At 44.1% G+C, this 11513-nt stretch overlaps 1 long non-coding RNA gene across 2 annotated transcripts; it reads left to right on the top strand.

Annotated features, from left to right (window-relative positions):
• The first annotated feature begins 4200 nt into the window (after positions 1-4200).
• On the top strand, positions 4201-6298 carry LOC103345335 (uncharacterized). Of its 2 annotated transcripts, none has more exons than XR_011388209.1 (3): positions 4201-4268; positions 5050-5207; positions 6034-6294. It is a non-coding gene; the product is annotated as an uncharacterized lncRNA (long non-coding RNA). The 2 variants fall into 2 exon arrangements; XR_007908676.2 differs by having other exon boundaries at positions 4209-4345; positions 6034-6298.
• The last annotated feature ends 5215 nt before the right edge of the window (positions 6299-11513 follow it).

The raw sequence follows: 11513 nt of genomic DNA, 5'->3' as shown, positions 1-11513 counted from the left end.
TCCTCAGCCTAGCGGCACCGGCACACCGAGTTCTACTCCCGACTGGGGAGCTGGATTCTGTCCCGGTTGCCCCTCTTCTAGGCCAGCTCTCTGCTGTGGCCTGGGAGTGCAGTGGAGGATGGCCCAAGTGCTTGGGCCCTGCACCCCATGGGAGACCAGGAGAAGCACCTGCCTCCTGCCATTGGATCAGCGCGGTGTGCTGGCCGCAGCACGCTGGCCGCAGCAGCCATTGGAGGGTGAACCAATGGCAAAGGAAGACCTTTCTCTCTGTCTCTCTCTCACTGTCTACTCTGCCTGTCAAAAAAAAAAAAAAAAAAAAAAAAGAAGAAAGAAAGAAACAAACAAACAAACTGGTAGGAATTACTGGAGACTGCTCAAGTCCAAGCCTCCTAGCCATACACCAGTCATACTCAGGGACCCAAGGCCTAGAATGTCTGCTCTGAATTCTTTGACACCTCAGATGAGTTTCCTCCTGCCCTGGACACATAGTCATCCTCCACAGCATCAATTCGGATGACTCCACAAAGCAAGCAGCACCATTGGCTCAGCATTATCAGTGCAGTGTGGAAAAGTTGCCAGGAAGCTAGGAGCATCTCAAAGTGCTCTGTCATTTTATCTGCATCTAGATCAGGCACGGTTTTCCAAACACTGGATCTGATCCCCAATATTTCTGTTCTCTGATATACAAAGAAATTAAGAGATTGTTTCAAGGGAGAGCACTTGCAGATCAGGAAGCTTCATGCACCCAAGTAGAAGTGATTCACGATTTGATAAGAAACATGACTGGAGAAGCAAGCACGACCCAAATACGAAGCTAAAACTCACAGATTTTTAAGATTTTTTGAAATCAGGGAATTGTTGACCAAAGATATAAAAAGGACCAGTCAAGACTACATGTCCAGTAAGGTGCTGAGAAAGAACTAGAGTAAGGATCTAATTTACTTTTCTCATTCTGTAGGATTATCCTTGCCATGTTCCTACCTATATAGTTGATATCTCTCTCCTCATTTCTTTCAGTATTATTTCTCTATATGCTCTCTTCCAGTCCCATGGCAATGAAAATGCCTGTATGCCATAGACTTCAAAATTCCTATTCTTAAAGAACAGGTCATCAAAGAAGGAGGTACCTTTCTCTGAAGGGAGGAGAGAACTTCCACTTTGAATATGACCTTGTCTAAATATGATCAGAGTCGGTGAACTCAAAAGGTTTCCATAGCCTTGGCAACTCATGACAAGAGCCTAGGGTGATTACTGATGCCATAAACAAGAGTGTCAATTTGTTAAGTCAACAACAGGAGTCACTGTGCACTTACTTCTCATGTAGGATCTCTGTCCTTAATGTGCTGTACATTGTGATTTAATGCTATAACTAGTACTCAAACAGTATTTTTCACTTTGTGTTTCTGTGTGGGTGCAAACTGTTGAAAGCTTTACTTAATATATACTTCTGTATATAAAGAGAATTGAAAATGAATCTTGATGTGAATGGAAGGGGGGAGGGAGAGGGAAAGGGGAGGGTTGCGGGTGGGAGGGAAGTTATGGGGGAGGGGGGAAGCCATTGTAATCCATAAGCTGTACTTTGGAAATTTATATTCATTAAATAAAAGTTAAAAAAATTCCTATTCTTAATCCTGGGATCACCCATAAGCATTAAAAGTGTGGAATCACACACGTACTTGACATCTCCACTTGGATATCTAACAGGAACCTCAAATCTGATTTGTCCAAAACAGAACTCTGCATCCATACACTTATCTGAATTCATTCCACCTCGGTCTTCTTTAGTTAGGAAATGCTATAGCATCCTGCACTTGATTGCTCAATTCCAAATTTAAGATTCTCTTTCTCCTTCATACCCTATGTCCAACTCATTGGCCCTGACTTTAAAGGTACCCCAGAACAACCTGTTTCTTGTCATCATACTGCTGCCAGCCCCTCCTAGGATCTGTCCTATCTGTCCCCTTGCTCCCTTACTTACATCCAACCCACTTCTACCACCCCAAATCATCTTTAAAAGTACTCACAGTGCTTCAAGTCTTCCAAAGGTTTCTGAGTATGTTTAGAATGAATCCAAGTGCTGAATCATGGAGAACAGATCCAAATGCTGCATCATGGCAGATTAAGCCCATTGATCCAGCTGCTGCTGCCTGTGCAATTTTGTTTCCTAACACTTTTCCTTCCTTGTTTCCATTTCAAACAGACAGATCTTTTCTCCCTATATTGAATATGCCAATCTAATCCCAGAATCAGGCCTTTGCTCTTGCTGTTCCATCAGCTCCAAAACTCTCCCCAGATTTCATTGCATACATCCCCTCACTCTGATAAATCTGTTCCCATGTAGCTCCCTCATAAAAGCCTCTGTAAACATAAAATCTCAAGTAACTTCTTCCTCCCCTGCCCTGCCTACTTCCTCTATTGCACTTAGCAATGCATTTTATTTGTTCACTTGTTGATTATCTCTCTCTCCAGTACTGTAAGTTCTCCCAAAAATGTTAACTCATTAAAGCCATAGATCAAGGTATTTCTATAATTGAAAACTGAGGTCCACAACCTTCAAGGTTTTGAAGGTCGTATGTTTTCTGTTGCAACTACTCTACTCTGCCAGTGTAGTATGAATGCAGCCACAGAGGGTAAGAAAGCACATGAGCATGGCTGTGTCCCAGTAGAAGTTCCCCTACAAAAACAGGTGCCCTACTGGATTTGGCCTAGGGACCATAGTCTGCCAATGTCTTATAGAGATATTTGGCATGAACACTATGTTCAGTAAATATTTATCAAATATAAGAAAGAATGAGGGGCTGATGCTGTGATGTAGCAAGTAAAGCCACCACCTGCAGGCTGGCATCCCATATGGGTGCAGATTCGAGTCCCAGCTGCTCCTCTTCCAATCCAGCTCTCTGCTGTGGCCTGGGAAAGCAGTAGAAGATGGCCCAGGCCGGCGCCGCGGCTCACTAGGCTAATCCTCCACCTTGCGGCCCGGCACACCGGGTTCTAGTCCCGGTCAGGGCGCCGGATTCTGCCCCGGTTGCCCCTCTTCCAGGCCAGCTCTCTGCTGTGGCCCGGGAGTGCAGTGGAGGGTGGCCCAGATGCTTGGGCCCTGCACCCCATGGGAGACCAGGATAAGTACCTGGCTTCTGCCATTGGATCAGCGCGGTGTGCCGGCCACAGCGCGCCGGCCGCGCCGGCCATTGGAGGGTGAACCAATGGCAAAAGGAAGACCTTTCTCTCTGTCTCTCTCTCTCACTGTCTATTCTGCCTTAAAAAAAAAAAAAAAAAAAAAAAAGAAGAAGTAGTAGTAGTAGTAGAAGGCCCAAGTCCTTGGGCCCCTGCACCAGCGTGGGAGACTCAGAAGAAGCTCCTGGCTTCTGGCTTTGTATCAGCCCAGCTCTGGCCATTGCGGCCATTTGTGGAGTGAACCAGTGGATGGAAGACTTCTCTATCTTCTCTGCCTCTGTCTCTCTGCCTTTCAAATAAATAAAAATAAATCCTTTAAAAAATGAATGAAAGTTCTAAACAGAAAAGTTTCTGGGAGCCGATGGCTCTTGTGCATCTGGCAATAGCTTTGATTAACAGGCCCTGTTGTCTGCTATGCACTTACCACTTAATGCTTCTGTCCCTCTGAAACTTAACAAAGAACCAAGAATAGAGGTTTTGTACTGAGAACAGATTGGATCCTCATGTCATGGAAGACAGAATCAACTTAAGCTTAGACCAGACAGGGTCTCTATATGGAAAGAATGGTGTATCACATCCACTGATGATAAAAATGATGCATGGGTTCTGCAACATCTCTAGTGATTACACACTACCATAGCTTTCCTCTGATTCTGAAACCCCTGGAACTGCTTAGCCCTTTTCTACCCCACATATATACTTTACAAATGATAAACTTTTGATTAAGGCACTACCATTTATTGTGTCACTCCCCTTGCCAAAGATAGGATTCATCCATTAGTAACAGATGATACAGACAAGACTGGAGACGGGTGTGAGGGCAAACATTTCCTGGTTTGAAATCAGGGGACTCCCAAAGCCCTGGATAGAGAGCTAGCTAAGGCCTGCTCTTGGAAAGGTAACTGTACATTTGCCCACAGATGATAGGGTTAAGAAACTGGTGAGTTCCCACTGCCAAGAAAATCTCATTCCCCCCTGCAAGCTCCACTGAGGGGAGGAGAATTCAGAATCCATTCTCCATAGCAACGATAACACACATGATGCCCGGGATAATACTGAGACTCTGAACCTCAAGAACATCGAGGATTGAGAAGGCATCAGTGGTTACTTCCCCACCATTTCTGGAAAACAGGGAGAAAGGGGATTTGAGTTATAAGCAAATGCCCTCCAGGTGGAAACCTTTGGGGAACAATGTGTTCCTTCTAAGAGGGAAGGAAAGCAAGATGGGAAGAGAGGAAGAAGAGTCATTCTCTAGTTGTTTGGGTTTTTCCCTCCTCTGAAGATACCAGAGTTAACAAAAATGTTACAAACTAAAGAAAATCGCATTATAGCCTGGAGGAAAGCAACTTTCTCTCCTGCCTTTTGAATTCTGATTTCTCAAAAAATGAGTGATGAATCAGGAGATGAGCAAAATATATCTTTTACAAAGCCCCAGCCTTTTTGAAGTCCTGCTTCATGTCAAAGCTCAAGGAACACCTTTTCCAGAAAGTGGCTTGTGACCACCATTTAGTGGGCATTACCCACACTGCCTCTGGGGAAATTTCAACACATTCAGTGATGAAATGCGGGACTCACTTGTGCAATGTTTCTTTTTGGATTGACCTGGAAGTCCTTCCCAGAGGTGCTGAGATAGTTAGGGGTTCAATTTCCAGGAGAAAGAGCTGCAACTGAGGCCACTCGGGAAACAAAAGCCCACAGAAGATCTACATGAGCAGGAGAGGGCATGGGGTGGGATCCAACGAGAGAAGAGAGTGCAGTTCAAGCAGTCTTTCTCCTCTTTCACTGCCTTCAGTGGCTGGAAAGAAAGCTCAAGCATCTCAGGGAACATCAGACTGTCCTCACAATCCTTTTCTCTCTCCTCTGTTGATGAACCAGGGTAATGAGTTCTCAGTCTGCGCTGGGTCCTCTCTTTGACAGTTGCTGATATGATGATACCCATGTGTGTATATGAGACCACCAGGGCTGATCTTCCCAATTCATACTACGTTGTATTCCAGTGGCACCCCCATGATTTAAAACACCACTGTCCTAAGGTAAACAAAATGTTCCATTTCTGCATTCCTGCCCCCAGAGCTAAGCATCTTCCACCCATATGGGACTGAAGATCGCGCCATCCTTTCTGTTTTCCTCATGAATCCTTTATGATGCTGTAGTCTCTAGGGAGCTCTTCCAAAGTCAGAAGCAAATGTGACTCACGAAAGAAAGAACTTTTTCTATCAAAGGGCAGCAATGGATTTGTTCTACCAGGGACAGTGGATGGTGGAGGCTGAAGTGTGACTAGGAATTGAACACAGGTTTGGAGCTCAGCTCTGCCATGTACTAGAGGCTTGATTTTGAATGAACCTTAATCTCTGAACCTCATTTCTTGTTCTGCACAATGGGGTAGTATTACCTCAGAAAGTTGTTAGGGTATTTAAAATGAGATCTTGGACCTAGCATTGTGGCACAGCAGGGTAAATGCTGCCTATGACTCCAGCATCCTGTAGGAGCAGTGGTTCGAGTCCTGGCTGCTCAGCTTCCAATGCAACTCCCCACTAATGGCCTGGGTAAACAATGGAAGATGGCCCAAGCACTAGGCCCCGCCACCAACATGGGAGATCTGGTTGGAGTTCCTGGCTCCTGGCTTCAGCCTAGTCCAGCCCCAGCTGTTGCAGCCATTTGGTCAGTGAATCAGTGGCTCATGGAGCGCTTTCTCAGTCTCTCTGTCTCTGTCTCTCTCTCTCTCCTTCTCTTTCTGTCACACTTTCAAGTAAATTAAATAAATAAATAAAAAATAAAATGAAATGAGATTTTGTTTTCTAAGTTATGAGGTATATATTAAATATAAAATCATTTTTATTTCCCATTTCTTTTTTATAGAGCCTTCATACACTGACGATGTGGAGGTTCTTCCAAGGATGTCTCATCAGAATTCAGAGAGGTTGCCTTTGCTGTTTGTTCCAGGAAGATCCGCAGAGTTATTGCAGAGTCAGCTCGTAAAGTATGCATGAACCCTCTCCAAACTGATGTTTTCACCCAAGAACTAAACCACTTCACTGCGGGTATCTATAAATAAAAAGGAAAGATTTCTAATCATATATTTGATTGTACTGAGGGTATACATCTGCATTTCTTGTGGGATTTGTTTAAAAGATATTAAAAAGAAAAGCTTACTTATGCAGGTAAGTAAAAAAATCTCCAAACAGGCATTTGGCCTAGTGGTTAAGACAACCAGTTAGGGGCCAGTGATGTGGCACAGGGGATTAGGCCACTGCCCGCAGTGTCAGCATCCCATGTAGGTGCCAGTTACTGTTCTGGCTGCTCCACTTCTGTTTCAGTTTCCTGCTGGTGTGCCTGAGAAAGCAGCAGAGGATTGGAGACTTGGAAGAGACTCTTGGCTCCTGGCTTTGACCTAGCCCAGCCCCAGCCTTTGTGGCCATTTGGGGAGTGAACTAGTGGATGGAAGAGCTCTCTCTCTCTCTCTCTCTCTGTGTGTGTGTGACTCTGCCTTTCAAATAAGTAAACAAAATCATTTTTAAAAGACAACGGTTACTATGCCCATGTCCCACACACAGTGTTTGGCTCTGGATCCTGATTCCAGATTCTTGCTAATGCAAACCCTGGAAGGCAGAAATGACAGCTCAAGTAGTTGCATTTCTGTGTGGATGCAATTGCAGGCAATTGGGGAGTGAACCAGCAGATGAGAGTTCTCTCTCTCCATCTCAAATAAACAAATAAATCATTCAAAAATATCCAAATGTCACCCTAACAAAATCAGCTTATATGAAATTGGCAAAAGTTTAAAAATAAATATTTCTACCACAACATTCCCTTCCTTGATTCATAAATTTCAGTCTCAAAAAAGTGGATCTGAAACCAGCAAACATGCAGAAAGTTTTCATTGTCATTGTGATTGGGAGAGCTGCTTAACCAAACACATCTGCAGGTAACTAGCTTTGAGTATCACTTCGATATTTCAATAGCAGCAAACATTTTCCATTGCTCGTCCATTTATTGATTCACAAAATACTTATTGAATGCCTAACTTGAGCTAGGCATTGTTCCAGGATCTGGGGATAAAACAGTGAATCAGACAAAGCCATCCTGCCTTGCAGGGCTCAACATTCTAGTGAGAGGAGACAGTTAATTAACATGTAAACAAATAGATGAAATAATTTCGGAGCATTTATGAGGAACGATAACAGGATAATGTAGTTCCTTGGAAGTCAGCACGTAGCATCTGGGACATTCGTGCTTGAGTGGGAATCTGAATGACGAAATGAAGCCATGAAAGTCGGGGACCGAACGTTCAGCCCAAGGGAATAGCAAGGGCACAGGCCACTGAGGCAGGAATCACACATCAGGTTAAGGAGAAGTCAAGGAAGTTGTGGGCCATGCTTCTCAAATGTAAATGTGAAGATGAACCACTGAGGGGCCTTGTTAAAATGCAGTCAGCTTCAGGAGCTCTGGGATGGGGCTGGAGAGTACATTTCTCATTACCTCCTAAATGACACTGATGCAACTATCCATGCAGTCTACTTTGAGTAGCAGGGATACAGCGTCTTGTACACTTTGGGCAAATTAATTGCCTACTAATTGCAGTAGAAAACCCCACTTGTCTGACGCCCTTACAACTACAGATCCTTTCTCAGTTACAGAGGTCTCACATTCCTTTGGCATTGCACACAGCCAACACAAAGCTGCATACTTGGTATACACATAGAAAGGCCTGGAAAATGACATGGCTGATTGCCTAACTCTGCTTTGTGGTTTTCTCAGTGTTAGAGAGGGTAACAAAAATAATACTGGAATGAGATGAAACAAGAAATAGTGAGTGAGTGGAAAGATTATATACGGGCTTTGAATCACGTATTTCTGGTAAAACTTCCATGCTAACATTTATAAGATCTTTAGCAAATTTCTCAATTTCTCTGACCCATGATTTTCTCACTTAAAAATTGAGTAAGATCCACTTCACTGGGAGATGTGAAAACCACATGCACTATAAAGTCATTTTTGCAATGGTAGGTGCTCAACAAATGTCCATTCTCTTTTCCTTCTTTTCCTTAAGTTCATCTGATTTCTCCAACCTTGGCATTCATATCAAATATCATCATAAATCTGTGAGTTCTGTAGAGTGCAAATTAGGAACTCAAGGCCCACACCCATGTATAATAGTTGATTGCTTCTATGGTGTTTGCTTATTGCTCTTTAGAAACAATCAAACCTAGGGTCTAGCCTGATTCTTTTTTTTTTTTTAAATCTTTTTTTTTTTTTTTTGACAGGCAGAGTGGACAGTGAGAGAGAAAGACAGAGAGAAAGGTCTTCCTTTTGCCGTTGGTTCACCCTCCAATGGCCACTGCGGCCAGCGCGCTGCAGCCGGCGCACCGCGCCTATCCCATGGCAGGAGCCAGGTGCTTCTCCTGGTCTCCCATGGGGTGCAGGGCCCAAGGACCTGGGCCATCCTCCACTGCACTCCCTGGCCACAGCAGAGAGCTGGCCTGGAAGAGGGGCAACCTGGAGAGAATCCGGTGCCTCGAGCGGGACTAGAACCGGTGTGCCAGCGCCGCAAGGCGGAGGATTAGCCTAGTGAGCTTCGGCGCCGGCTCTAGCCTGATTCTATTAGTAACTTACTAGATATTCCTTGGTAAGTCCCTTGTCAGTCAATGGGCCTCAGTCAGTTCATCTGTTAAATGAAAGAGTTGATGCAAATGGTCCCACCCAATACAGGCATTTTCCAGCTGAGATCCATTATCCAGGTGAGCATTCCAAGAAGGTAGACTTGTCACTCCGGAAACACGACAGGAGCCTTGTAGCTGAAATACTTGGGTGCTGAGGTCCAAATTCATTGAGAAGATAGGATGGACCTACATTAACCTTGGCCAGCAAGGAGCATTCCCTTCCCATTCTCCAATCCCATTATTCCAGGAACTAGCATGCCAGAAATATTATCTCATCCTCACTGGATCTTTAATATTTTTGAAAGCAGCTGACATCACAGGAAAACTGGAGATTAAGATAGAATCAAATGTATGCACTTCTCTATGTTTTTTGTTTTGTCACAAAATAATGCTATAAGCCTTTATTTCCAAAAATATCTTTGAAATAAAAAGAAATCTATGAAGGTGTTAATATTTGAAAAAACTTGAAGAATTTTGAGGAGGATGTTTGGGGTTTGCATAAGTCTATTGTGTCTTCACCACCTATGGCTCCACTCCTCCCTCACCCCAGCTTGGGATTTTTATTGGATTTTATTTGTCTGCTGGTTTTTAGCATTGTTACTCTTTTACACTTAAATGCAGTGAACACTGAAACAACTTCAACAGCAATACTTCAGATGCCAAAAGGATAGAACTGCTGTGAGAGACCTAGTCTGAAAAAGGAAGGTATGTGTCTTATCTAAGGATGCCTACTTCAGAGAAACACTTTTTCAATGGCAGAAATGAGCAGAGAAGCCAGCATTGTGGCACAGTGGGTTAAGCCACTGCTTGGGAGGCCCACAGCTTATGTTGGACTACTGGTTTGAGTCCTGGCCACCCCTGTTCTGATCTAGCTCCCTGCTGATTTGCAACAAATATGGCCCAAATACTTGGGTTCCTATCACCCCACAAGGGAAATCTGGATGGAGTTTCTGGCTCCTAGCTTCAATCTGCCTCTGCCCAGGCTATTGTGGCCATTTGGTGAGTGAAGCAGCAGATGAAAGATACCTTTCTCTCTCTTTTTCTCCCTCTGTCACACTGGTTTTCAAATAAATAAGTAAATATCTCTAAAAAGAAGGAACCAAGTACCTGGGCCATCATATGCTGCTTTCAGGCATGTTAGCAGGCAACTGGGTTGGAAGTGGAGTAGCCAGGACTTGAACTAGCAATCCAACATGGGCTGAGGGCATCCCAAGTTGTGTCTTGTCCCACTGCACCCCAAGACTACTTCTTTATAAGTCAGATACTTCATCCCAACAGTTTTTCTGCCTCTTTCAGAGGTGACCAATTACTTCCAGAAATATCAACTAAAGTACCCCTTCCATCAGACCCAGCTAAAAGGAAGCAGCTTCTTTCAGCCCTTGTACCCTCTGCCTTACAGGATTTACTGTTTGCTTTCTTTAACCTGATGCCTTGAATATTTGGATTGTTGAATAAACAAAGCAGAGATCTAAGAATCAAACATGGGTGACACACAGTGTGGCTTCAGCTCTCACGGATCGCACAATGATCAAGAGATTAAATTAGATGTACCAAAGGCAGACACTCCAAATTATATGTGTTTTCTAGATCCATGCGTCTACAGAGCAGGCAAAGGAGCAGGTGCTGCTTACTCCCAAACACTGGCTCCTTTAGCATCATCTCTGCTCTTTCCTGGCCAAGGGCACCCATAATTACCTCCTCTGAGCTGAACCCTCAACCCTGCCGTGCTCAACACACACCCTCTGCTGGGAATTGTGTTGGCAATTAATTTGTCATGAAAATGCTAGGCGATGTGAACACTGGTAATTTTATACCACAGATATTCAAATTAGACCTTGAGCCTGAGTATTTTCAGTGTCAAATCAGATAATAGTTGCAGAAGAGAGAAACACACACTTCCTTCTGCTATATCCTGACAAGACACAAAAAAGAGTGTTGCAAGTGGAGGTAATCACCTCGCTGCATCTGCGGGCTTGGCTTGCGAGCACTCAGAACAGAAACACTCTCATCAGGAGTGATGTGCCTTGTGGTCTTTCTTGAGGAAAAGGGGACAGGGTGGTCGTCTATTCCGTGCCACTTCTTTAGTGCTGAGATCCTTTTTTGCTAAGAACAGCAGTGTCAGAAACCAGTAACCTGTGGGAGCCCACTCCAGTTCTGAGCCTTATTTACCACAACTGCTGTGGCTAGATACCCCTGGTCAACTGGCAGCTGTGGTGAAAGCACAGTGCCAAATGCAGAGACCTCCAAACTCTCTCCCAGAGAGCAGGGACTCCCTGGATGGACTGGCAAACTGAATCTTGGGGAATGGCTTCAAAACCTCGGCTTCTCCAGGGACTCTTATTTTAAAGAGTCATTTCATCAATTCTTTTAAGCAAGAAAGAAAACCAGCATTGATTGTCTACTTCAGGTCAAGCACTGAGCATAAATGACATCATTTAATTTTTCCATCAAACCCCTTAGGGCTCTATTAGCCACATTCGCTTTACAGATGAAGAAACTGAGGCTTGTGGGTTCAATAACCACATAACTCTGCCAGTATCTATGTTTTATGAAATGTAAGCCCAAGCCTTTTGGGATTTTCCTTATTCCAAACAATTACAATTTCTGTCAAGAACTCCATAGGGTAAAGTGAGGGACACATGGGCTATCTCATGGAATTCTTTCACTGGGTCTCTGAAT

This window comes from Oryctolagus cuniculus, chromosome 4, assembly GCF_964237555.1.
Source record: "Oryctolagus cuniculus chromosome 4, mOryCun1.1, whole genome shotgun sequence".
NCBI lineage: Eukaryota > Metazoa > Chordata > Mammalia > Lagomorpha > Leporidae > Oryctolagus > Oryctolagus cuniculus.
Note: the sequence above shows the minus strand (reverse complement) of the source record. Positions and strands in the feature narration are given on the sequence as shown.